The sequence below is a fragment of the Pogonomyrmex barbatus genome, unplaced genomic scaffold (genome assembly GCF_055798465.1).
Source record: "Pogonomyrmex barbatus isolate J1 unplaced genomic scaffold, ASM5579846v1 scaffold19, whole genome shotgun sequence".
NCBI lineage: Eukaryota > Metazoa > Arthropoda > Insecta > Hymenoptera > Formicidae > Pogonomyrmex > Pogonomyrmex barbatus.
This window is the reverse complement of record NW_028297115.1, coordinates 4827651-4854882: the sequence shown is the minus strand read 5'-3', so window position 1 is coordinate 4854882 and position 27232 is coordinate 4827651. Positions and strand designations below refer to the sequence as shown.

Genomic DNA, 27232 nt, shown 5'->3' with positions numbered 1-27232 from the left:
ACAGTGGATTGAAGCTAGTGACGTGAATATTGTACTATAAATTTATTAAATTAAAATTAAAATGGATACGTATAACTGTCACTGCTGCTGTCTAACCTATATGTGTCACAGACTGTATCACACCGCAATCTAGTAATAAATAATTAAATAAATGAATAAATACATAGATAAATAAATAACGGATATAACAGAGAACACTGGACATGAATTCATTTAACGATCTCAATAAATTAAATTAAATTAAATTAGATTAACGGCACATTCTATATAACAATATCTAGCATGACTCATCAAGGTGGCAAGTACATTTGTGTTTTAATTTCAAAATTAACGAGTCTCACGTGCAATAGTTAAAATTAGTCCAATAGTCAATTATATAAAATAAGAATAAATAAATAAATTAAACGGGAGACAAGTCAAAGTGATAAAAATTATAAAATATGAGTCATGCGCGGCACTCAACGTATAACTCCCAGCACTTGCAACTATATAAAATTATGTCAAATATTATAAAATGAAATAAATAAATAAGTTAACAGTTAAAATATGGTCAATACGGTAAAATATAGACAAGAAACATATAAAACAGTTGCGTCAATACGTGCTAAGAGCGGCCGGAGAGTGATATACGCGAAATTGACTTTTGCCGTTTTTTCAGATAAGATTCTGCGATGCGACCAGTCATGCGATACTCTGAGTGAGCCGATGGACCAAGTACTTACCCGATGACGTGGAATAATCCGGCTTACCCACTGGATGACGCACCGAGGGCCCGGGAGACTCAGAACACGCGCACTTCACAGAAAACACCGATTTCGCGGATTTACCGATTATTGAGACCTGGCCCGTGCTCTGGGGTAATCGGATGCGATAGAAAAGAATAAAATGCTCTTTTCCCCGTGCACTGGGCCGAACTCCACGGTACTGCAATGCGGAGCCGACCCGCGGCAGGGTCGGAGCAAGCTCCGTGCACCCGCCAGGTCTCAAAAATCAGTTTAATATTCTGAGTCTCCTATGGAGACTGTATCAGATATTAAGCTGATAAGAACAGATACTACACTTTGATCTTAGCTCAGAGAGCCGAGAAGCGATGCCTGTTTCTCTCCTTTCATGATTTATATAATGTACTTTGTTGCTTTTTGATTACGAGTTAGTGTTCATCATTATGCGCTGCGCAGCGGTGACTTGTGGTACTATTTTCATATTCTATATTATGCGTAACGTGAACTATATTACACTTACTATATAGATTGGCAGAATACATCTGGATTGTGTACATCTGCGTAGCGTTGGTATTGTTTGTATGCATCTATAATCCTTTAATGTTTGATAAATTATAAGTAATTCGAAATTATAAGGAATTCGACCTTTACTTCTATCTAATGTACATACTTCTATCTATTCGTATCTAATGTACATACGCACATTATATTTGATAATTTTAACCTTTTCATTACATTTCTATGTATAATTTATGATATCCTTTGGCAATATTTATTTTGCAAATATTTGTTTGACCTAATTTATTATAATATGATTAATTTACTACTATCTGGTACTATCAATTTTATTATGAATTCTAATTGTCAAATTTTTTTGCAACATAACCTTAACCGAGTGTAGTATTTTTTAGTTTTTTGAATTCTATCTTATGTAACATGAAACATATATCTTCAGATATGGATAGTAAATTATCAAATATGTAAATGTGTACATCCTAGTCGACGAATCACATGTTATATTTTTATATATTTCATTTATCCTCAGTGGCATGTACTCTTACATATACAATCTGTTTATTTAAATGAAGTCTTGTCGCAAGAAAATTATCATTATCTGAATATCATTCATATGAAGATGTTGTTACGGTATGAATATAAGTAAGAATTCTTTTATCTATACAGAAAGGGAGCTAATTTTATAAAAAAATCAGACTTCGGTCACCATCAATTCCTTTTGAAGGTGCCACAAACTGTGTACCTTCAAATTCAAAGTCCGAAATATCTTCGACTAGTGAACATGAAAATACTCAATGCAAGACTCCTTTGATGAATATAAATGAAAATGCAAAATACGAGACTATTATGAATGTCGATCTACAAATTACAACGAAATCATTCTTTAAACTTGTTGTACTTGCCAAACATCAACTAATAGTTACAATAAACGTGTACAATTTATAATCGATGACAAAATGCATAATAAAACTATAATTCTAAAAGAATATTTGAAAGATTGATTTATCACAAATTGCTGTAAAAAAAGAAAAACAAAAGATGTTATAACATACATCGTTACATAGCTAGCAAATTGTCTTACAAAAGCGTTTAAAAAATGAAAGACGACACGTCGTAACTTTAAAAGAATTATATGACACGGAAGGAATTTTAATTGATTAATAATTCCTTATTATTCATTATATATTATTATTTTATACAATCTCAAATTAGAAGTGCTAATAGAAAGCTTCCTGGAATACATATTATATTTATGTTTAATTATGTTTAACAAATAACATTTATCTTTAATAACAATTAATAATATTTAAATACTTACTTTACTTAATCTATCTCCCAGCGTGGAGCACGCCAAAATTTTAATGCCTATTGTGCATATAATGCAGCTGTTCGCATCCTTCCAAGCCCATTCGTACTCCGTTTGTATTTTTTTTTTACTCTTAATTTTCAATTTTTAATTTACTCTGGGCTGGACTTAACACTTCTTTAAAGAAGATTAATAATATACAGAACTCTCCATATTTAAAAAGCCATACAGCACTGCAAATTAAAACATGACTGCACAATCAAACAAAATCTCGAATACAAAAATAAGCGAAAATTCATTGAAATTTTCATGTACTTTCTTTACATTCCAGTGAAGAATACAAATTAAAACAGCTTAAACTAGACTTGCTGCCCATAGAATAAGTCATGTATTACGCAGGAAGTTGGTGACAATAGCTAATTTATGAATATTTTATTATTTATTTCAATAAATAATAAAAAATTCTACCATTTTAAAGTATGTTAAAAATAAATATTTGATTGAAGTATATATCAATATTATAAATATTTTTTAATTAATATATTATATTTTATAAATATAAATATAATATATTAATTAAAATATATGTTACATTATATTTTATATATTATATATTATATATTATATTATATATTATATATATTATATATTATATATTATATATTATATGAATGTATTTCAATATTAATATAAATTTCTTTAAGCAAAAAGAATAAGATAATGAAAGTTTGCATGAAATATAAACTAATAAACTGAAACCAAAATATAAAAGAAAACTACTTGTCATAAAAGTAATTTTTATTTATAAAATTGCTATTACGTTTTGTAACTTATCTCGAAAAATGTTTTAAAGATAATAAAACGGCCCGCCTTTTCGCTGGCTCGTGATTTTGAAATTTTAATACAGTACGGATATGCTCGTCGGTTTGTCCAGATTCGGGATGAAAAAGCGGCAAGATGAATAAATTATCCTTGATTATTAGCTATTTTATTCAGCAAGGAATTTTAGATGACAAGTTAATCCGTAATAGCAATGATCGCAGCGTATTTCACAATTGATTAAAGAAATGGCGCAGTTTATTATCCAATAGAGTAGACACGGTTTTATACAGCAGTAATTTACAAATAATTAACAGGCGGCGCGGTTATTTACGGCGTACAACAAAGTTGTTGTACAACAAATTTTTTGAATGTTAATTAGTTATACAATAATGAAGTTTTTAAATCGTAAAGTTCTCTATCTTGTAACCAATCAACAAACTTAAAAATTTTGTCGTATAACAAATATAATATTAATTTAAGGAGTAACATCACCTTGACGTGCTTAAAATTTGAGAATTTTTCGTATGAAAATAAATAGAGTAAACAAGAATTTGCCTTTTGCTTTTTATTACATACATTTTAAAGTCTATGAAAACTTTTTTATTTTCTAATGGTACTTAATGTCCAGAATACTTAGTGCCCAGAAATCTAGAAATATACCGCCGAAGTTGAAAGGTCGCGTTGTAGTAGCAGACAGATAGCAGCTGCAAATTTTGAGCTAGAAAGAAAAGAAAAAAATTTTTGAAAATTACATTAAATTTGTCAGGAAAGTACGTAGGGAATTTTCGAAATTTTGATTCTTGTGAAAATAATAGAAAAGATTTTTAAAAAAACGTTCGACTTTAATGGAAAAAAAATCGTGATTTTTTTGTTTATAAAAAGAAAAGTTTTTAATTAATCAAAAAATCTCTACATAGTTCCCTGAGATATGTATTTTTGAAGATGCATATCAAATTTCAAGTTAATTGGTTAATATTTATTTGAGTTATGTATCCGCTAGTCCAGAAAAAAATCGTTTTGAGAAAAACGCGTTTAAAGTTTCAAGTAATCTTTTTTCGTTTATAAAAACAGTAAATTTAAATTTAACTCTAATCTGCTATTTCTACCTCTCCTCATCTCATTTTGACGAATGGCTAATCCATAATAGGGAGACAATTTGTCAATAAACTTGCCCGTTAATTTCTTTTTTCCGCCAAGTCCTTTCTTTGTCTTTTGTTAAATTTCTTATAACTTGTTAATTTTTTTTTTAAATTTCTTACAATTTGCCAAGTAACTGAAAACTTTATTTAAAGAGCTCCAAAACGTATGCTCCTGCTGCTTCGCCACTGCGCGCTTATTCGAGACACCGAGGACACCGCACGAAAGTTCAAAAAAAGAAAGGAAAAGAATTCCTTTTACATATAGGATTAATTGTATCTTATTTTTAAGACTCTAAACTTTTTAGCGCAAAAAAATATCGATTTTTTCGAAACCGTCAAAGTGATGTTATCCCTTAATAGTCGACATATTGAGTTTCTGGGAAGCTGTCAACCGGTATGAACGTGCTCTGTAATGCTCTACGTATTTCTCGGAATAATAAAGAAAGTGTGTTCTTTGAAAGGAGGTTTTACTTATTTCTGCGCGCGCGCGAGTGTTGCGATCGATTCTGTTCCCCGGGCGTAATAATATATATCTTATTTTATATATATAAAATAATATTTATAATAAGATTAAAGTTAACGTGTCAATTGTTACTCATGTAGAGCATTTCCAGATGACATCACGTAGAGGCCAATTGAAACATAACGTGGAATTCTTTCATAAAAATGATCATAATATTGGATTTACTAGTGATCTTTACATAAACTTGTGTAAAAAAAGAAATAAAATATTTTAATAAAAAAGAATTCCAAGTTTGTCTCTGCATTATAGCGCTTTTCGTTTCGTTCAAAGAGCCGCGAGTAATGTTTAAAATTTTTGCAGATCGTTTTGTTCAAAGAGCCGCGATCTTCTTATTTGATCCGCTATTTTTTAGAAAATATTCACTTTAAATATAAATTTATTTTCTAAAATTAAAATTAAAATTTTTTTATCTTGAAATGTAAATATTCTTTTACAATGACTTGAATATTAAACAATTAAAGAAAATTCAATATATTATAAAAATCAATAATATCATAATAGACTAATACAAAACTTTACCTGAATTTTTTTCTAATTTCAAAAGGGAAGGAAAAGAAAATAAATTTACTTAAAAGCAATTGTTTTATACATTAAAACTTTAGTTAACGTGAAATATAAAATATCTACTTAATAATCACAACTGTAAGAAGTAGACGTCTCTGCATTATAGCGCTTTTCGTTTCGTTCAAAGAGCCGCGAGTAATGTTTAAAATTTTTGCAGATCGTTTTGTTCAAAGAGCCGCGATCTTCTTATTTGATCCGCTATTTTTTAGAAAATATTCACTTTAAATATAAATTTATTTTCTAAAATTAAAGTTAAAATTTTTTTATCTTGAAATGTAAATATTCTTTTACAATGACTTGAATATTAAACAATTAAAGAAAATTCATAGACGACTGTAAGCGGTCATGAAGAAATTCGGATTATAAACAGTTAACAAAGAGGAACTGTCGCAGTCATGCAGACTAAATGTTTTGGTAGTAAGTGAGAGATCTCAAGTTCAAATCCAGTCAGTTTTTGTTTATTTTTCCAAATTTAATAAATATCTTTCACAACATTTATTTATATTTTTTCAATAATTTTATCTGTATATATTTTTAATTATTATTATTGAAATAATTATTTTTTCATAATTTTCATAATCATTTATCATCATTTCCATCATTATTTTTCACAATTATTACTAATTACTTTTTCATATTAAAAAATTAATATTATTTTATAATTATTCAAAAATTAATGTTATTATATAATTAAAGAAAAGATCCCACATGCTTTTGACCCTCTGTGAAATCAGCTGAAATTTTAGCATACTATTTAGCCTCCTCCCTCCCCACACAAATACACACACACATGCACAGGCAAACACATATATACATATACACATAAATCGCATATTATTATCTAAAATCTCTCGATTTATTATAAAAAAACCGATTTGGAAATCGTTACAAAAATAATGATAAAATACGACATTTCAAACGGCTGTAGCAAAAAAACTAACCATTTTTAACCAACTAACCATTTTTTAAGCTTTGTGCCTAAAAAAACTTGGTCAGTAAGTCAAATACTATAACATACTAAAATTTCAGCCAATTCCATAGAGAGTCAAAATCATGTGATTTTGTGCGAGGTCCTTAATGTTGTAAAAATTTTAATATTCTGAAAACTATTTTAAGTTTTTTATATGTATGATTATTTTCATAGTCCAACAGAAATATTTACAAATCAATACGTAGTCAAATATTTTCAAAATATTTTTACAAAATTTTTTCATATATATTATATTTTCAAAAATATAAAATATTTCTGTACATGAAATATCCTTTCTAAAAAGAGGTATGTTGAATCGATATTCGCATCTCTCAAAATTTTCTCCAAGTTTATTATTAACGCTTTTCCGCGATGCTGATTTGTTTTCTTGCTGCGTTTTCATGAGTGGCTATTATAACGTGTTAGCAAATAAAAGAAGAAGGTTATTAATGCGTTTATTAATGCATATTAATGTGTTTTGACAATTGTGTATTGAAGGATTAGTATTGCATACTTTTAATTTTTTAATCTTATCATATTTAAAAATCCGCATATTTCTATTTGTTTAATGTTAAATTATTTTTAATAATATACAAATATGTATGTAAACTTTCCACTCTCAATAATTTATTCAAGCAAAATAAACGTTATCCTCCCTTTATTATTCTCGATATAGTAAAGTTGTAGTAAATTCGTAAAAGGATAATCTAATATCGTATCTCGACAAACACTTTTTAAAAATATGTATATCCCTCAAAAAATAGTCAACTCAGTCATAAATGCGAATATAAATATAATTGAATATGTGAATATACAAATTGAATTCTATCTCTTTGTAATTCTATTTCTTTATAGCTGATAAAGGCCAATAGCGTTTTCAATTTGTTGATTTGACTCGATTTGACTCTAGTTCTTCTAGTTTCTTTTTATTTCATGCTTTTTCTCTATCATTATTTTCCTTATATCCGATGTGATTTCGAGATTTCTGAGCACATAAATAAAGAGTCTTCCTTCTCTGATTATGCTTACGTACACGCTTCTATCCGTGTGACTGTCTCGTCAGACAGAAACCAAGTGCAAGTAGAGGAGGAAAAGCGTTTGTGTTCTCGGTCGCGAGCCTTTTGAGTATGACTCGCTAGTTAGAAACAATAAAAACAATCAACAGTCAAACCAATGATGCGAATTCGAGTCCGAGCACGGTAGCACGGTAGTTTTCTCTCCTCCACTTACACGCTACGCGCACCACATAGATAGACGGAGCGTCTCTGTGTGTGTAAATGGAGGAGAGAAAATTTTTTCTTCTTCAGTAATTTTATCTTTGCATCAACATCTGTATGATATATTAAATTAATATATATGTATAATCTTAATATATATTACAATAAGTTGAGATATATTATAAAATAAGAACCTATAAACACAAACAAATGTAATCTCAATTAATCCTCTAGCTATAAAATCGAATAATTAATAAATACATAATATAAATTAAATAATATAAATTTTATAAATATAAATATCAAGTTAAATCAATTATTTCGAGATAACTAAATATATAGAATATTAACGTCCCGTGAACCTAAGTCTTTAAAGATCATACGAATTTTCTTAAAAAATTTGATTGATATAAAATTAATGTTTTATTCATTTGTTTAATTCGGAATATGTAAGTCAACTATTAATTTATATATATGCGTAGACTTCTATGCACTAATTTTAAGTTGTTCAACTCGCTACTATGTTTAAAGTTTATGAAAAAGTTGTGGTTTAGTGGTATACATAAATCAAATAGAATATTTTCATAGAATATAATCTTTTAATAGAATATTTTCATGTAGTACGGGGATATATTCAAATTAATAGTAACTCAAAGACAGTACATATATAGAAAGAATTTGAACTTTAATAATACATGCATCAAATAAATTATAATAATAAAAATATTTTATAAAAACATTCAGAAAAGTAAATATTAATTGTAAATTTTCTGCCAAATACATACTGAATATAATATGATCCATATAGAATATATATATATATATATATATATATATATAGAATATATATAGAATATATATATATATATATATATAGAAATATATAGAATATATATATATATATATATATATATAGATTACGCATTTGTAATATCTATAGACTACGTACAATGTCATTCAATAGATCTGTTCTTTTTAGCAGTCTGTCAGTGTAGGAAAGAAAGATAAACTGTGAATTAGTACAACCAGTTCAGTCAAAAAGAACAGGCCTAATGTCTAAATTAAGACATAATATATACGAATGTATGTATACATAATATACTTGCAATAAAATTGCGATTTTTACTACATTCTCAATAAAACAAGAAAATACTATTTATATTAGTATTTATATTAGTCAATAAAGGCAACGAAATAATTACCGATATTTTTCCAAAATGGGATATAATTATAATTTTTTCACATAATACGATGTCTAGTCATTCTATACATAAGAGGTAATCAACAAATTAATAGTTTATGAGAGATTTTATACTTTGATAATTTATTGTAATATATTTTGATATGAAATATAAAATAATTAAAGTATTTACGTGATACTCGTATTAACATTTTTGCACAGAGTAATAAGATATAAATAAATTATAAAGAAGACATAATTGTGTCAAAAAAATTATGTAATTTGCAACGTGTAAGTGCACAATTTTTTTAAAAGCATCTGCATATTTTTCTTACACACACACACACACACACACACACACACACACATACACACACACACACACACACACACACACATTCTTACACACATACACATACCTTTAGAAAAAATATATAATATTAGTAAAGCAGATATTTTTTCAATATATATATATATATATATATATATATATATATATATATATATATATACAGTGTTCTATTTTTAATCAACGATCTAAATATTTGAACAACTAAATAAAAAGTCAAGACTAGAAAGTTTTTCTGATTGATATAGTTTCAAGCAGAACATAATTTAATTTAAAAAATTCATATTGAATAGATGTGTCGAAATGATGTAAAAATTATCATTATTTCTTTAAATAAAATCACATAATTTTTCTTACATGATACAATTTCTAGTTAGTCTGATGTAAAAGTATAAAATAAGATTAAGGGTTATAGACAGTGCAAAATTTTGAAAAATTCGATTTTTTAATTTTATAATATTTTGAAAGATATACTTGAAATAAGATATACTTGAAAAATATATGTATCGAGAATGCATATAGCAAATTTTAAAGAGACACTCCGAAAATTGACGGAGATACAACAGTTTTCGTGGAGCAATGTTCATACGAGCACGGTGGAGGTATGAGAGCGCAAATATAATACGGCGCGTCAACTCGATCTTTTCCAAATTGCACGACGGCTCTTTATTCGTTGCCAGATCATTTTACTTTATTAAAATAGAGCTTAAGATAAGCACAATCTTTTATCATAGTGTAGAAGGGGGAAAAGTACACTCAGTTATATCTTGGCAGCTATACGGTGCATAACTTGATCAGGCGTTCTTGGATAAAATGTTATACATAGTCGGTTTGTATTAGTCACACGATTTGTGTTATATTGAACACTTTGTAAAGTTCTACTTTTATAAAGTGTTAGTGTCATGGATAAGAAAGGAAAAAGGCACGAAATTGGGAAATCAACGAAGAGAGCTGATAAGAAGAGAAAAAGATTTGGTCCTGCAAATCGCTACAAAGCAGAGAAGCCAGACTTGAATGTTAGCATTTCGTCGAAAAAACTAAGTAATTACAGTTCTGCTTAAGTGCAATCAAAATAACAATAAGAGTTTTCATCAAGTTATTTGGAAAATTGCACCTAAGTCAGTATTCATCGGTACCTCCATCCAAATTGCCGCTAATGTCGCTACGACATTATTCAACGATGGTCATGTCGCACTCCTGGATGTATTGGAGCTTCTACAAATTTAAATTGGCTAAGCACTATATGATTATTGTCACTACACAGACGAAAAACGCGTGCGTATCGCTGAGCGACAAGCCTATGCAACACACGAAGGTCGCTTATGCGCTGGAATTGCTTCTGACATTGATGAAGAAGTGCTTTTTAATGCAGAAGAGCTATTATATGGTTCAGAGATTAATAAGAGTAAACAACTTAAATTTTGAATTTAATGTGTAGTTAACATATAGTGAAGTGAAAAATGAAAGTAAAAAACATTCAAACGCGTTTTTCTCAAAATCATTTTTTTAAATCTGATTGACAGCAATTCAGAAAATCTAATCCACCTATTAACTTGGGACAAATTGCATTTTATTCAGAAACCTTATCTCTATCGCCGGATGTAGCCATTTTTTAATTAACAAAAATTTAACAATTTTATTCAGCTTTTTTATAACAAAACTAGAGCTAAATTTTTAAAAATATTCTAAATATACATGCTACATTATAAGATTAAAAGTTTGAGCCATTTTTTTATATCATATTTCTTGTAGAAATAGCGAAACGACTTTTCAAATAAAAATGAACTACAAAATAAAATGTATTTCACTAAAGTCCTTTTTATTTTATTAAATTAAAAGTTGGTGCCAATTCTTGATATCATATATTTTGTACTAATTTAAAATTTATTATTAAAAAGATTTTTGTAGACGGAAATTTTTGTATAAAATTCTTTCTTTTATATAAATAAGAAAAGGAGCGCGTGAACTTGGCGTTATTTTTTTACCTTTTTTAAAAAGTAATTTTGTTAAAATATCACTCATTTTTTAATAACTAATAATATCTATTATTTAACATATTTGAGACATTTTTATATTTTATATATACTAGAAAGAACATACAATTAGTAATTATTTTTTAATAATCTTTTGTAAAAAAATATATACACATTTTTTGCTTCTCTAGGTCATTTTTTCTTGTTAATTTGCGCATCATCAATGTCTATCCATCCATTAAATGTTTCATCTCTACATACTTGTATAATGATTATCTTCAATAGATGATTTATGATGAAAAATAGCATTCATTACTTTATAAAATTGTCCCCCTACTAATATTGTAGTTATTGATACTGCACGCAAGTTAAATTGATCTATTTTTATTAATTTACCATTTTATTCTGAAAATAATTTTAAATAAATGATATTTCGTGTCAATGTTAATTTATTTTTAAATGTACCTTTCCCTGTACAATTTTTACATATGTACAAATAATGAGAATGATACCACCTCGAAAAAGTAATATTTAATAAGTCATTAAAATAAGTAATTATTTTTCTTTAAATTAGTAATGGGAATTGAAATAAATATTATTAGTAATAACAATTGTATTATCACAAGTTTTGCATCGTGAAACATATTGATGCTTACTTATATTTTTTATATAATTATATTTTTCACAGATAACTATGAAAAATTCAGATGCATCTTATTTTACACAGCTGGAAAAATTACCTCCTAAACCTTATTGTACTACAAATGTATTCAAATCAGATATTCCATTTTCATATCGAGTCATTAATATACCTAAAACATTTATCACACTCAAAAAGTTGTTTTCTAATAACATTTAAATACAAAAAATATTGCAAAACTGCATTTGCGTAAGATGAAACTTTATCCTTATTTTGGAACTCATGTATGTACCCAAATAGTATTTTTCTAAATTGTTTCATGCGATTTTTGAATAGAAGAAATAACTTTTGGTAATGTCCATAAAGTATCTTTCATTTTAGTATATTTTTTAGTATATTTTTTTGAAATAGTATTCAATTTTGCTTCTGATTTTATTTTAATCTATTATTCAATAATTACATTTCACTAGTTTTTATAGATGAGGGATCATAATTAATTAAATACAAACCTTCTTTAGATGTTACTCATCAAAAACAAACAACACAAACTTGGCCTGCATTAAATACAGAATTACCAATGTTCATAATAGCATTTTGTAAACTTAATTCTTGGCTTTTATGAATAGTGATTCCATAACTTAATGATAATGAATTGTTTTCTGGTAACATAAGCTCTATCCATCACTTGAAATTTAACGCTGTCTCTTTCAATCAAGTATTCTAAATCTGTAGGTAATAAAAGTTTGATCTTTTCTACATATTCAGTATTTATATCTTGAAAAATTGATATTACTTTCGAGATTGTATCATTTACTAGTTCCAAACTGGCATTAATATTACGTCTTATTAATAATATTTCTTTTGAATCAATACGATTCAACATTGCAGTGTTTAACATATCACATATGACAAGTAGGAAGTAAATTCACAGTGTCAACTGATAAATTGATAATAAAATTACATATTTCATCCAATCTTGAATCAAAATAAATATTTCTAAAGGATATTTTTCTATTGTGAAGAAATAATCTATCATCGAATTTATCAATAAACCAATACGCAATAACAATTCACGATAAGCCATCTCTCCTTGCTGTCGCATATTAATTGTCAATTCATATTCAAATAATGTAGTCCACAAATAGTTCCTAATGCGCTAATATATTTATCAATCTTTTCTTTCAATAAATTAACAAAAACAAAATCATCGTATACAGGAGGTAATTGAAGAAGATCTTCAAATAAAAGAATATGTTTTCGATCAAACCAGCCATTATTATATTCAGTAGTATCATATATTTCGGATAATCGAAGATGTATATACATTAAAATTAAATTAGATATTTTATCTATCATAAAATTGATATTTTATCTATCATAAAAAGTATAACATCATTTAAATTTGCTTGTAGAACTTTTAATACATGATCAGATAATTGTTTATATTTAGGAGTATGACCATGTTCAACAGGTAATTGGAACAATCTGTGAATTGTCAAACCGTCTATTAAATGCAATACCTGTAGGTGCTGCAGTTTCTTTATTAAGATTTTGTTTTATCAGCAGTTTCTTTATTAAGATTTTGTTTTATCCAACATTTAATAATCTTAATTAGAAAACTTTTCCAGTACCACAGTCACCGCTAACATATAATTGTAATACTGATTTATCTAATTTAATAGTGCCAATAACTCTATCAAATACTCTTTTTTGATTCATGTTTAATTTTTTTATTATTTCAGAAACATCATCTTTTTCAATTTTAGCTCCAAGATTGTTAAAGTCCTTAAAGGACTTATCGTTAAAGACTTTACCCGCTTCTATGTTTTGCACACTTATTGCATTTTCTGAATCATCTTGAGATGCATTCTATTGTTTTTGCAATTCATTATTTAGATATTTCTGAATTAACTGTTTTGCAGTTTTAAATTTGTTTTGCAGTTTGAAAAGTTTGTTGATTTTTAAAATATTGAAACAATATAATGATTTCGTTTAAATTTTGTCTTAAACGTATAAAATTTTCTGATATTAAATAATAATTCTTAAAAATTTATTTTCACAACATTACATATTTTACTAAATGAATAATGAATTAATATCACTATAATATATATATCTTGTAAATCATGATTGTAGATAATAATACGATTAACATACATACATTATTAACATACATTTAAGTAAATATATTTATATAATTGGATACATTTTGACATAAATTAATTCAGTCAACATTTTCTTACAATTCAATGTAAAATTATTTATTTTGGTGGACCGATTTGACTATTTCTTCAATGTATTATATTACAGTATTACTTACTATGTGACACACGTTAAATCTTCTATTTTATTAATCAATATATACAACTTTATACGAAGGACATCTGTCAAAGACATATTAAATAAAACAAATGAGCGGTGCAAGAGCTATCATATAGAGACGTTCATTAGCGCCTCTTGCGATAGAAAAAAGAAAGCTACGGTCGACGATTAGGATGTTTCTTAAAATTTATCAATTTGAACTTTGCGTTGCGATATCTCAATTTGTAGAACATGAAGAAAAAAAATAAAAACATTTTTCTTATATAATTTGATACTCAGCTATCGATTAAGTGTAGTTAAAACTTAATCGATGCAGTCGTTGTTGAGATATGGAAATGTAAACCGAGTACATTCCGAGTCTCGCGTAAATAGAGCCACGGGCGTCTCGCCGCCGTTCTACGCGAACTTCGCTGCGCGTGAACTTGGCGTCGAGACACCATCCGTATCTCTTGATAAACACATTGTCTATAGTCCTTAAAGAAAAGTTAAACTTTGCAATCTCAAACTATTGACTTGTATTGATTAACTCTTATGTGTCGAATAAATAGATAAATAATATTATATGAAGACATTATATGCCCCATTTTGAAAAAATATTGGTAATTGCATCTATAAGATAAAATTTTTCCCATTAAAATGGAAAAATTATCTATTTCTCGAAATGGTACAACAAAAAAAATGTTAATCTCATTTACTTCTTGAGATACTTAAAATGGGGATTCACTTATTAAAAAAGTTCCCTTTGTGTGTTTTTGTATATATAGAAATACATTTATATTTACGCGCGCATACTAAATTCGTATATAATATATTTTTGACATATCAAATTGCATACAAATTTAGTTGTATAATAATGTATGTGTATACATATGTGTATGTACATATGTTTATTATAATTATATAATTATTATATAATTTAAGTCTCATAACTCAGAAAATACTTACTAAAGCAGTATTTATTAGCAGTAAGAGAGTTTTGAAAAGCTCTCGAGGTCAGCTACAAGAATATGTAATAAAAAGTGAGAGTTCCTGTTTAAAGAAACAAAGTTGAGCTCTATATAACCTTGGCAATGTCAGTCAAGATAAAACTGATGAGATCAGTAACAATATCATATCGAACTCAATAATGCCATCGCCAGTTCATGGTACCTCTGGCATTTCATTAAAACTAAAGATTTGTTTCTGGCATGTTATAAGACCTCCCAACGCACATTTAATGCTTATAGTGCGTTATTAATGCCAGCCAACACATGATTAACGCCTCTGGCACGGTAATAACATTATTCAGTGCACTGTTGATGCTTTTGAAATTTTATTAACAATAGGCAGCACATGGATGCCTCTGATTCGTTATTACTATCCACCAGCGAACGCTTAACGCCTCTGGCACGGTAATAATATCATCCAGTGCACGATTAATGCTTTTGGAATTTTATTAACAATAGGCAGTGCATGGATGCCTCTGATTCGTTATTACTACCCATCAGCGCTTAACGCTTCTGGCATGGTAATAATATCATTTAGTACATGATTGACCGATTGACGATTTCCATTTTCGCTCACAATATCAATATTTGCTTACTCTTTTCAATTCATACGCTATATGTCAACAATAATTAGCGGTAAGAATATAGAGACGCTCGAACATCGTATATCGTACAGCTCATTGAGGATGAGAAAGTACGATAGTTTCTCTATCCTCTTCTTGCAGCGAATAAAAATGAACTCGATCATTCGTTGTCCTGTTTGATAATTTTACAAATTTTACAAATTTTACAAATTTTAGAAATGTGGCAACAGTGCATTCAGAAATTGGCACTGTACATGTAAAGACCGAAAATGTGGAACAATGCAAAGCACCACACAAAACATGAGGTGCATGTACATATGCACCCAGCGTTTCGGCTTCAGACGGTAAAAGAGAATAGAGATAGACTAGCGTATTCTGTCGCCCTCGACGCGCCACAAGAAGAGAATAGAAATATTATCGTACTCTTTCGCTCTCGATGCGATGATTGAGCGTTTCGGACGTATCTTGGTTACCGCTGACAATTGTTGACATATAATGAATGAATGAAAAGAGTAAGCAGATATTGATAATATGAACCAAAAAGGGAAATCGTTACATATGATCATTGTACTTTACATGTAATATTTATTATAATAAGAGTTATATAATTGTATAAAATTAATAACATTAATTTATTTTTTACAGATTTTAGTATTATCTAAAAAATACATGTAATATTTTAAGTACTGCAATTTTTAAACAATGATTTTAATTACATTCTAATTATGTATAAAATTTTAACTACATTCTTATTATGTATAAAAATTTTAAATAATACAATGAGAATATATATAAAATTATTTTACAATATATCTTTTAAAATTCTCTTAAAAATTCAAAGTTTCCTATGTTCTGAGTAATTACAAATTCTACAAGTTTGTTATATATTTGTTGTAGCATATATTTTCGCTTGCAAATAAAAAAAGAGAGAAGAAGTAAGATATAAAATTGATTATTTTATTTCATAATCGTGCAATAAATTTATCGAATTTATAATTAATTACTTACTTAAAACATAGCAAACTTTGAATTTTTAAGAGAATAACGGAAAATATATTATAAAATAATTTTATACATTCTCACATATTATTTAAAATTTATATAGATAAAATTATATAACGGCTTATTATAATAAATATTATATGTAAAGTACAATAATTATATGTAACGGTTTCCGTTTTCGTTCACATTATCAATATCTGCTTACTGTTTTCAATTCATATGCTACATGTCAACAATAGTCAGCGGTAACCAAGAAACGTTGGAAATGCTCGACCAGCGAGGACAAGAGAGTACGATAGTATTTCTATTCTCTTCTTACGGCATTGAGCGCGAGAGAGTAGGGCAGTATTTCTATTCTTTTCTGACAGCGTGTCGAACGCGAGAGAGTAGGATAATATTTCTATTCTTTTCTTTTGTGTGTGTACATATTTTATGTATTTTGTGAATACATTTCTTGTGCGTCACGTTATAGTGCCCTTTACCGTATTATTTGACTAATCTTCTTCTTTTGACAGTCTACCATATCCATTTCGCACACACACACACACACACACACACACACACACATACACACACATACACACACGCACGCACGCACGCACGCACGCACGCACGCACGCACGCACGCACGCACGCACGCACGCACGCACGCACGCACGCACGCACGCACGCACGCACGCACGCACGCACGCACGCACACAAACGAATTTTTGTGATACTTCCCTATTCGCAATAAATGTCTAAACCTAATTATAAGAATACTACGTCGTCTCTTTCTATAAGCTAGTCTAGCAATAGTAACCATGTAAGTACAGACTGCAGAATTTTTATATTAGGCACATACTTTCATCAAGTGACAGCTCTCAATAGTAGAAAATGGTAAAGAAAATCTAAATTATTAAAATTTCTCTCGTATCTTCTTGGTATCAAATTCATATGCTATGCATGTATTAATGCATAAACCCCGAATCCCCTTATCGTGCATCAGAGTCACAATGCATGCTCAGTTCGCATGCTTATGTCGCTATGACAAATTTCCTAACCAAAAAAGTGATCACCTTTAACGCTTAATATCTCGGTTCGCGAGGCAGACCGCCGCGTTTTTTGCCAGATACTTTTATCTATTTATCTCTTTGACTATCATGCGTCCATTTTCTACTGTCCGATTAGTACTGTATCCGATTGCCACTGTGTCCGTTTCCTTATTGTGTTATCCGTTTGGACCTGTGTCCGATCTATCACGAAATTCGGAGGTCCCTGCTGTCCGATTTATTCTGTGCGCAACTAGGACTCACTCTGATAGAAGAGGTTGACGGTAACGGTTCGATAGATTGTTTCGTTGGTCGATGGTTTCGTTTCGCTTTTTTGTTTCTGACTCTAAATGCCCGCCGGGCTCCATCATTATAACGACAATGGGGTCGTTTCAGTAAACGATTAGATTGTCGAATTTTAGAAGGCGGCATTTCTGATTGATTCACTAAAAAGAAAAGAAAAAAATGAATAAAAAGAAATTTGGTACATGGTAAAGACAGAAAAAGAAAATTAGGAGAAACAGAGGGAGAGAAATGCGTAGATAAACGCATCCAGGAGCCTTCGACGAAATTCGGAGGTCCCTGACAGTAAGAGGAGGTCCTCTCACCGGTAAGAGAGGAAGAGAAAAAGAAAGATAAGAGAAAAGAAGATAAAGCAAAGAGAGATATAACTTTAAACAAGGTGGAATGAAAATTCGAAAATTGCAGTGAAATTATACCATAATCAACAAAAGATTTACTGATAGTTGATTAAAATCGAGATTGCCGAAGAATAAATCTGGATATTCTGAAAAGTTGACTTGTGTTCACTGTTTTTAAAAATTAGTTTGAAAGAATAATGAATGCTGGAGAGATAGTGCTGAATTAAATTGTGACGATCAAGTTCTATTATAAAAGTGAAGAATAGCGAAACAAAAATGATGACTATAAAGAATAAATAAAGAATGAATCGCAAAGAATAAATAGCCCGTACTGAATAAAAATTGAAAAAATAATGGCTGATAAATGCTAACCCACACTGAATGAGAATTTGAAAAATAGTAGTTATGCGCTCCAGAAGAGCCTCGTTTTTATAGGCTGGGCATAGGCAGAGTTTGATTCTTGTAGAGGAGGAATGTTGGTTCTAGGAATCTGGGATAACTAGGCGGGGTAAGACAGGATGCGAGCTAGACAGGATGTTTACGTTAAATATCGTGTCTCGCTCGTGCCCGTCGTATACTTATGCTTGATATACAGACTTGCAACAAATCCAATCTGAGGATTTATAATATTTAATAATATTCTTTTCACATTAAAAAAAAAAGCTCGTTCTAATATACTTAAATAATTGGATTACAATTCTTTTTCTCTTGTTTCATATCTACTTATCTTATTCATAAAAGATCGAAACCAATATTCTTATATGAAAGAAAATATTATTAATAACGCTTTTGGAAAAAGAAAAGAATCGTGGGGTCCACTAGATGTAACAGAAGATAATTTTGCATTATTAAAATATGTGGCAAATATCGACAAAACAGTATTTTTTTTTCTTCATTCCAACGAATTCACTTTGTGGGACCATAGGGAAATGCTACAAATTTAAAAAAATTTTTTTTAAATTTATATTATTGCAAATATTCGAAAGAAAATAATGAACAAACAGAAGAAAATAAATAAAATAAAAAATATTATTTTTTATAAGTCGCCTATTTACATAATGAATATCAATGCTGCTATCAATGTAGTATTTTAAATTTAAGTACTAATGTGTTATTTTAAAATAGAATATAGATATAATAAGTAAAATTAATGAAATATAACATAAAATGGTCTCACTTTCGCGCGCGGATAGATATTCAGACGAATAGTTAGGTGTGGAAGTGAGAGCAACAGAGTTTTGGGTAACAATAATATTTATTAACAATTCTTGTTGATAACAATTAATTTATTCACGATGTCTTGTGAAAATTATGACCGATAGATCGATTCGTGCACTTGTATTCTTTGTGCCGCTGTATATATTTCTAAGCGTGTGTCGCGATGCGGGACATGTGACGTGCTGGTCGATGTGTTTTTCTATCGGCGTATCGTCGGTCGGCGCGATCAGTTGTGTTTCTCAGAACACACGGCGTGCGCATGACAGGTTCACGCAATCTGTCTCGGAACAATTGATTTTGACGCGATGCGGATATTTGTCTCAGGGATGCCATCAATCTGACTGTCGGATATCGAGAGTTCCTCATTCACTTTTATCCCGTCGACTAGTGGAAAATGACGAGACCAGGGAGTATCCTAATACTCGGAGAACACCGTCAAGAGTGTTCGACGCTATCAGGGAGACCCTTTTTGACTGTCGTCAGGGAGAGCCCTGACGAGTTTATCGGCCGTGATGAAGTGCTCCTCGACAACGTTTTGGAAGGTATTAGGAACGGAGGATCTTTATGATCGAGCGTAGACGGCCGTGCTGGGATGTGCCCCAATCTTTCACGATTTTCCCAGGAAGTAGATGGGATGATAAGTGGAAAGTGAGCTCCTTTTATCCGAGATGGGTCGCGGTATTTCGGTACGGAACAAATTGGCCGATCTTGGGAGAGAACTCCCCTTCCACAGGATGATAGGAAAGTCGGAAGTAGGAATAGGAATTAGAATAGGAAATGTGTTTTGCTCGGTGGCGCGGTGCTTGGCGCGGTACGGGGAGCACAATGATTTCATGGCGCGATGTTCCACATGACGCGGGGACACGCTCGCTCCGAGGCGCGGTATTCGGCACGGCGCGAGAAGTGTGCGAAAATAAACATGTGTTCGCTGAATGCGCTGTAAATTCTCCGAGAAAACTCGAAGAATCTTTCGTTATAATGATTTAAAAATAGGCGCAAAGCGTTAGTTTGCAATGGCAAGTCGCACTCCGCCCGGTGATCGGCGGTTCTTGACAATTGGTCGGTAAAGGGAAATTAATTAAGACGAAGCGAAGAGAGTCGCTTCGTTACAAATAAATAAAATATAATAAAGAAAAAATGTATAAAAGAGAGGAATATTAATATTATCATAACATAAATTGCAGCATAGATGATATTGAGACGGTGACGTGGCAGCAAATATTGGATTTATCTATAGACAACAAATCATAAAAAATTGTAAGATAATTTGTTAATTATAACAGAAAATAAATAATATATTAAGAATAACACGTAAAGAATATATGAAAGAAATGTATTTATTTAAAGGTGAAATACAGAAACTTTTCTAAATTAATATATAAATATAGAAATGAAAAGTTAAAATATTCAGAAAACTATTTTTCATGCTTGTTGTTTCATTCTAAAAAGATGTTACAACATAATAGAATAGAAAATAGAAAAAAGATTGTAAAAAGAGTACATTACAAAGAGTAATACAGATTAAGCGAAATTAGAGTAACGCATATATAATATATATTGTTGTAGCCAGATCTACAACTAATAATAAAGTAGTCCGCATGGCAACAAAAGTAGTCCGCATGAATTTCGGAAGAAGTCTTTCGAAAGATGGCACAAATATGTGATCGCCAAAATTGCGGTCAATCTTTCGAAAAATCGCAGAAATACATCGCTCGAGAATATTGCAAAAAGCCTATCAGCAAATTTCTAAATTTGCTGATCGAACCGAACGTGATATTGATCAATCAATATCGCGCGATCAATCGACGCAATTGATCAGAATGCTGATCGGGCATCGATCAGTCTATATAATAGGTTACACAACGCGGAGTCAAAGGAGAGTCGAAATTATAAGTCGTGCGGAATCAATATTATAAAAGTCGCGCAAGATATTACGGAATCCCGTCACGAAGTTTACGCGAGCCGTATTATCAGCAACTCAGGTGTCATACTCGATCGTCGGCCGCCAGAGTAACGCGAGACGCGCCGAGCCGTCCGACGTTCAATCGTGTGTGTAAAATATAATCGTTATAAAACCAAGTATTTGTGCTCTTGTTAAAATAAATCAATTTTAAGTAAAGGCAGTGTGTGTTAGTGATTTCAAGAGGACCCCTACGTTCCTTTGATCCTGCTCGGAGTTCCAACTCTTTAGGTTTGGCGAATCCGACTATCCCAAATATTAATGTTGTAGCCCATCCGGAATACAATATTTTGGTGGCAGCGGTGGGATAGTCAAAACCATCTCCTAAGAACAGCAACTTGAGAGGATCATTGCTGATCAAGCCAGCAGAATCGAAAAAGTAAGCCCCGATGCACTGCATTACGGGCAGAAGAAGGGAGGAAAAATTGTGCAAAACAAAATAAGACCTGCAGTAATAGATTACAAGCTGCAGACAGAAGAATCAAATTTCCTATAAGCCGAAAATATAAGACCTGTAGAAAATAGGCGGACGGAAAAGACCCCGTCAAAAAATAAGCCGCCCACGAAATTGTGTCAGTATAGTGTAAAGTCAGTAGAGTGCCGACCTACGACAAGGAGTGTCCAGTGGCAATAGAGCAACGACCGAAGAATTTACGAGCACTGAGAGCCAGCCAGCGTCGACCGTGTACACCGACACTAGATAGCAAGGACGCTTCACTGATACTACTACCAGCGCAGCCAACTGACACGCCAGCACAAGCAGCGATCATGCGAAAGTATTCGAGTGTTCTGTTTTCTAATGTAAGTCAGAAAAACCACATTTTTGTAAAGCGAATGTCCGCAGCGAAGGACAGCCTAGCGTATGCTTGGCCAAAATCGCGGCCAACAAACAATCCCGTAGAATTTCCGCACACTATCTCCGCGATAAATATCTCGCGAGAAATGCGTTAAAATAAATATGCGATAACGTGCGCCGTGCATTAAGATACGAAGATGTTCACATTATAACCGAATGCGAATTTCCGTACGACGAAAAAGATTATAGCTTGCTCGCATTAAACGACACCCACATTGACACACACAAAGGCACGCAACACACACAAACAAATTTACGAGACGGAAGCATATTTAGCTTTTTTAACATATACCAATCACTGATAAACGAAATGGCCCATGCACCCGTCAAACAATAGAACGAAATCGACAACGAAATCTTGCAACTACGGCATTCAGTCGATCGACACGGACCACAAGAAAGTAGAACAAATCACCGCGTCACGAATGACGCACAGCCTGAAAATATCATGCTTCGTGAATTAATGGATGAAATACGTGATCTCCGTGTACAAGTGAACGGATTAAGTCGGCAGGCATAATTACTTATGGGCGAACGAACGAGAGTATCGCAAGATTTTCTGCCGCACCCGTTAGATTTAACTTATGGACGTTTGTATCAGGACATACGAAACCAACTGAGAAACGCATTGGCATTTCTAACATTGAAAGACGCGCGTACTAACATGATCCGAGAGATCGACGGCACATCACGAGGACGCGTATACGAATTTCTAAACGCAAGCACGTACGCGATAAAAAATATACATCCTGCGGATGAACTCTTTATTAGAAGCCATCCTTTGCACCAAATTCAAAGGCAAGGCCATGATGAATTTCCGTACGCGAGATATAGTAAACTTCAAGCAATTAAAACGAGAATTTGAAAAGGAATATTTGAGCAAATGAAGCACTGTGCATTTGCAACTCGAGTTTAACTTGCTCAAACAAAAACGAGAGCGCGCAAGAATTTGGTAAGCGAACAGACAATATAGACATGGAATTATACGAATCTATGGAAGAAGGCAAAAGCCATACGATCGAGCAGCAACGCGCAATCTTAGAAAATATAAAAGAACAGGCGCTTTACAATTACCAGAACAGGTTACACGAAGAGATTAAATTGATTGTACGATCGCAGCGATACTAAACAATACAGGAAGCGATCGCAGGAGCAACCGCGGAAGAAGAAACGCGAGGACCTAGCATTCGAACGCAAACCTATCGAAACCGGCAAATATTTAAAGCCATCAAGTCCACGTTGCGAGAAATGCGGAAAAATCAGTCATTATGAACGCGATTGCAGGACTAACCGTTTCACAAATACCATAGATACACCCTGCCTAAGCCGGAAGGACAACCACGAATAAACAGTGCAATCGAAAAATAGTGTAACTATTGCAAAAAGATAGAACATTTGCGCCAAAAATATTGGACACTGAACGAAAAACCAGAAAACAGTAAAAATTCCGAAAAAATTTTTTCGAATTCGCGAAGAGAAAATCCCGCGAAGAACTTTAAAAATAAAAAGAGCGAAGCCGGCGAAAGTAAACCGACCTTCCCGCGTCAGAGTATCGCGTGGAACACGTCAAAGAGACATTGCTCATCAACACCGGACTAAATGCGATCACATTACCGATTGCAGAAGCCAAGGTAGAAAAATAAATTTCTTGTTTGATACGGGCGCATCAACAACAATAATAAAATTAAAACATTTGTTAGATCATGTCCTAATCTACGAGAGAAAAACAGCTAATAGGCATAACATGAGATAATACGCCAATGGAATACGATGCGATCCTAGGAGCAGATTTTATTTGGCAATATATATTAGGTGTACAAAAAAGTTCTGAGCTTTAGATTTCATACAACCGAAATAACCATTTAAATTTTATATATCTTCCCGCCCTTTTGCAGTTTTAAAGCGTTGACATTTGGCCTTCTAAAATGCCATACGGTTTGGCGTTTGATGTACATAACCTCAAAAATCAGTAGTGTTCACGATAGCAATTACAAAAGAGCATATTCGATTTTCCATCCACTTCGCGTTTCATCTGAAAAAAAATGCTACTGAAGCTACTGCAATAATTTGTGCTGCATATGGAGAGAACGCTGTAAATCATACTACATGTAAAAGATGGTATCAAAAATTTCGCCAAGGAGATTTCAATCTTGAAGATGAATCGCATGCTGGATGCCCTCAAAAGATTAAAACGAACGGACGAATTGCAAGCACTGCTGAATATAAACTCTGCGCAAACTGAAAAGCTTGCAGAACAGCTTGGCGTTACGCAGCAAACCATTTCCGTATGTTTACATACGATGGGAAAGGTTTAGAAGGAAGGCAGATGGGTTCCACATGAATTGTCCGAAGACAACAAAACTCGTCGGCGTGACACTGCACTTTGCTTTCAAAGTTCCAAAAAAAAGATTTTCTGCACAAAATCATTACAGGCGATGAAAAATGGATTCTTTATAATAACCCTAACCGTAGAAAATCATGGGTTGACCCTGGTCAACTTTCAACATCGACGACAAAGTCCAATATCCACGCCAAGAAGGTTTTGCTCTGTATCTGGTGGGATTGGAAAGGTGTGTTGTATGACGAGTTGTTACAACCGAGTGAAACAATCACAGCAGACCGCTACCAACAACAATTGACTAATTTGAGTGATGCATTAGAAGAAAAGAGGCCCTTTACTGGCCATTTACTGCCAAGGACGTCGTAAAATGATCTTGCTTCATGACAATGCTCGACCACATGTTGCGAAAGCGACTCAGGACCATATCTTTGCGTTAAGCTGGGAACTTCTCCCGCACGCGGCGTGTAGCCCAGACATGGCGCCTTCCGATTACTACCTATTCCGATCGCTGCAGCATCATTTGGCTGATACACATTTCGTGAGATTTGAAGAGATACGAAAATGCATTGATGACTTTATCGCTTCGAAGCCGGTGAGCTTCTATCGTCAAGGAATTCGCAAGCTACCCGAAAGATGGCAAAAGGTCGTTGATGCAAACGGGGAATATTTCGCTGATTAATATTTTTTTGTTTGTTATTGAATAAAGATTGAATTTTACAAAAAAAGCTCAGAACTTTTTTGTACACCTAATAACTGCATTTAATCCAAAAACAAATTCTGTGCAATTTAAAAATACAAACTTCAAACTTTACCCATACCGGCACGTAACTTTAGGACCGCGTAGTGAAACAATCGTGCAAGTCACGACTATCAAAACATAATCGGATTGGCAAAACCAGAGGAAATGATACCTGGAATTTTTATTAGCTGCCTAGTCGAACTGCGAAATTACACATGCCCAATCAGTATACTAAATATTACTGAAGAAGAAAAAATCATTCAGGTACCGCAAATAACATTAGAAGAGATAGATACAAGAAAAAATAACAGAATTGTGAACGCAATACAAACAAAAAATAAAAATACAAAATTAATCTCTCGAGAAGAGCAAACAATTCCTTACACACAGAACATTTAAATACAGAAGAACGAAAATCGGTACTAGAATTATGTGACGAGTATAATGACGTGTTTGTTGTTTCACCTAGAAGGAGACACGTTCACAACAAAAATTAAGCATGAAGTAACGATACGAACAGATTCGTCACCAGTCACCAGTCACCGTACAACCCTACCGTTTACTTGAAAAGCATAAAGACGAGGTAAACAAACAAATTCAAGAAATGCTAATGCAGGAAATTATAAAACCGAGCGTCAGCCAATGGAACGCACCACTATTAGTCGTGCCGAAAAAGACAGACACTCCAGGAAAAACAAAATTACGAATTGTAGTAGATTTCAAAAAATTAAATGATCTCATAATCGGAGATTCATTTCCGTTGTCCAACAAATATTGACCAGCTGGGCAACGCGAAATACTTTACGACATCTCGCATCAGGTTACCACCAGATACCAATGGTGGAGCAAGATAAAAATAAAACTGCTTTCTCTATGCCGTATGGTCATTACGAATTTAACAGAATGCCATTTGGTTTAAAAAACGCACCTGCAACCTTCTAACGATTAATGAATTCAATTTTAATGGGTTTGCAAAGATTAAATGTCTAGTATATTTCGATGACATTGGAATATACGGTCCTAGTCTTACAGAACATAACAAAAAATTAAAATTAGTTCTTCAAAGACTAAGAACAATCTAAAGCTCCAACCGAAGTGCGAATTTTTACGAAAAGAAGTAATCTATTTAGGACATATAATTACTGAAAATGAAATTTCGCTAGATCTATCAAAATTGCACGCTGTAAAAAACTTTCATACGCCCAAAAAAGTAAAAGACGTGCAATCATTCATTGGATTAGTCAGATACTACAGAAAAGTTATCGAAGATTTTTCATGTTAAATTGATCTATTTTTATTAATTTACCATTTTATTCTGAAAATAATTTTAAATAAATGATATTTCGTGTCAATGTTAATTTATTTTTAAATGTACCTTTCCCTGTACAATTTTTACATATGTACAAATAATGAGAATGATACCACCTCGAAAAAATAATATTTAATAAGTCATTAAAATAAGTAATTATTTTTCTTTAAATTAGTAATGGGAATTGAAATAAATATTATTAGTAATAACAATTGTATTATCACAAGTTTTGCATCGTGAAACATATTGATGCTTACTTATATTTTTTATATAATTATATTTTTCACAGATAACTATGAAAAATTCAGATGCATCTTATTTT

General features: G+C 31.5%; 2 long non-coding RNA genes and 1 other non-coding gene across 3 annotated transcripts; 1 reads left to right on the top strand and 2 right to left on the bottom strand.

The window, feature by feature from the left end:
• Positions 1-899: 899 nt before the first annotated feature.
• LOC112552305 (U2 spliceosomal RNA) lies at positions 900-1092 on the bottom strand. Its single transcript, XR_003096554.1, has one exon. It is a non-coding gene; the product is annotated as a U2 spliceosomal RNA (small nuclear RNA).
• A 2232-nt stretch (positions 1093-3324) lies between these two features.
• Positions 3325-4955, bottom strand: LOC148936966 (uncharacterized). Its single transcript, XR_016138882.1, has 2 exons — positions 4539-4955; positions 3325-4084 (listed from the first exon to the last, which is right to left on the bottom strand). It is a non-coding gene; the product is annotated as an uncharacterized LOC148936966 (long non-coding RNA).
• A 4604-nt stretch (positions 4956-9559) lies between these two features.
• On the top strand, positions 9560-26817 carry LOC148936965 (uncharacterized). The gene is made up of 2 exons (XR_016138907.1): positions 9560-10137; positions 10201-26817. It is a non-coding gene; the product is annotated as an uncharacterized LOC148936965 (long non-coding RNA).
• Positions 26818-27232: the final 415 nt, after the last annotated feature.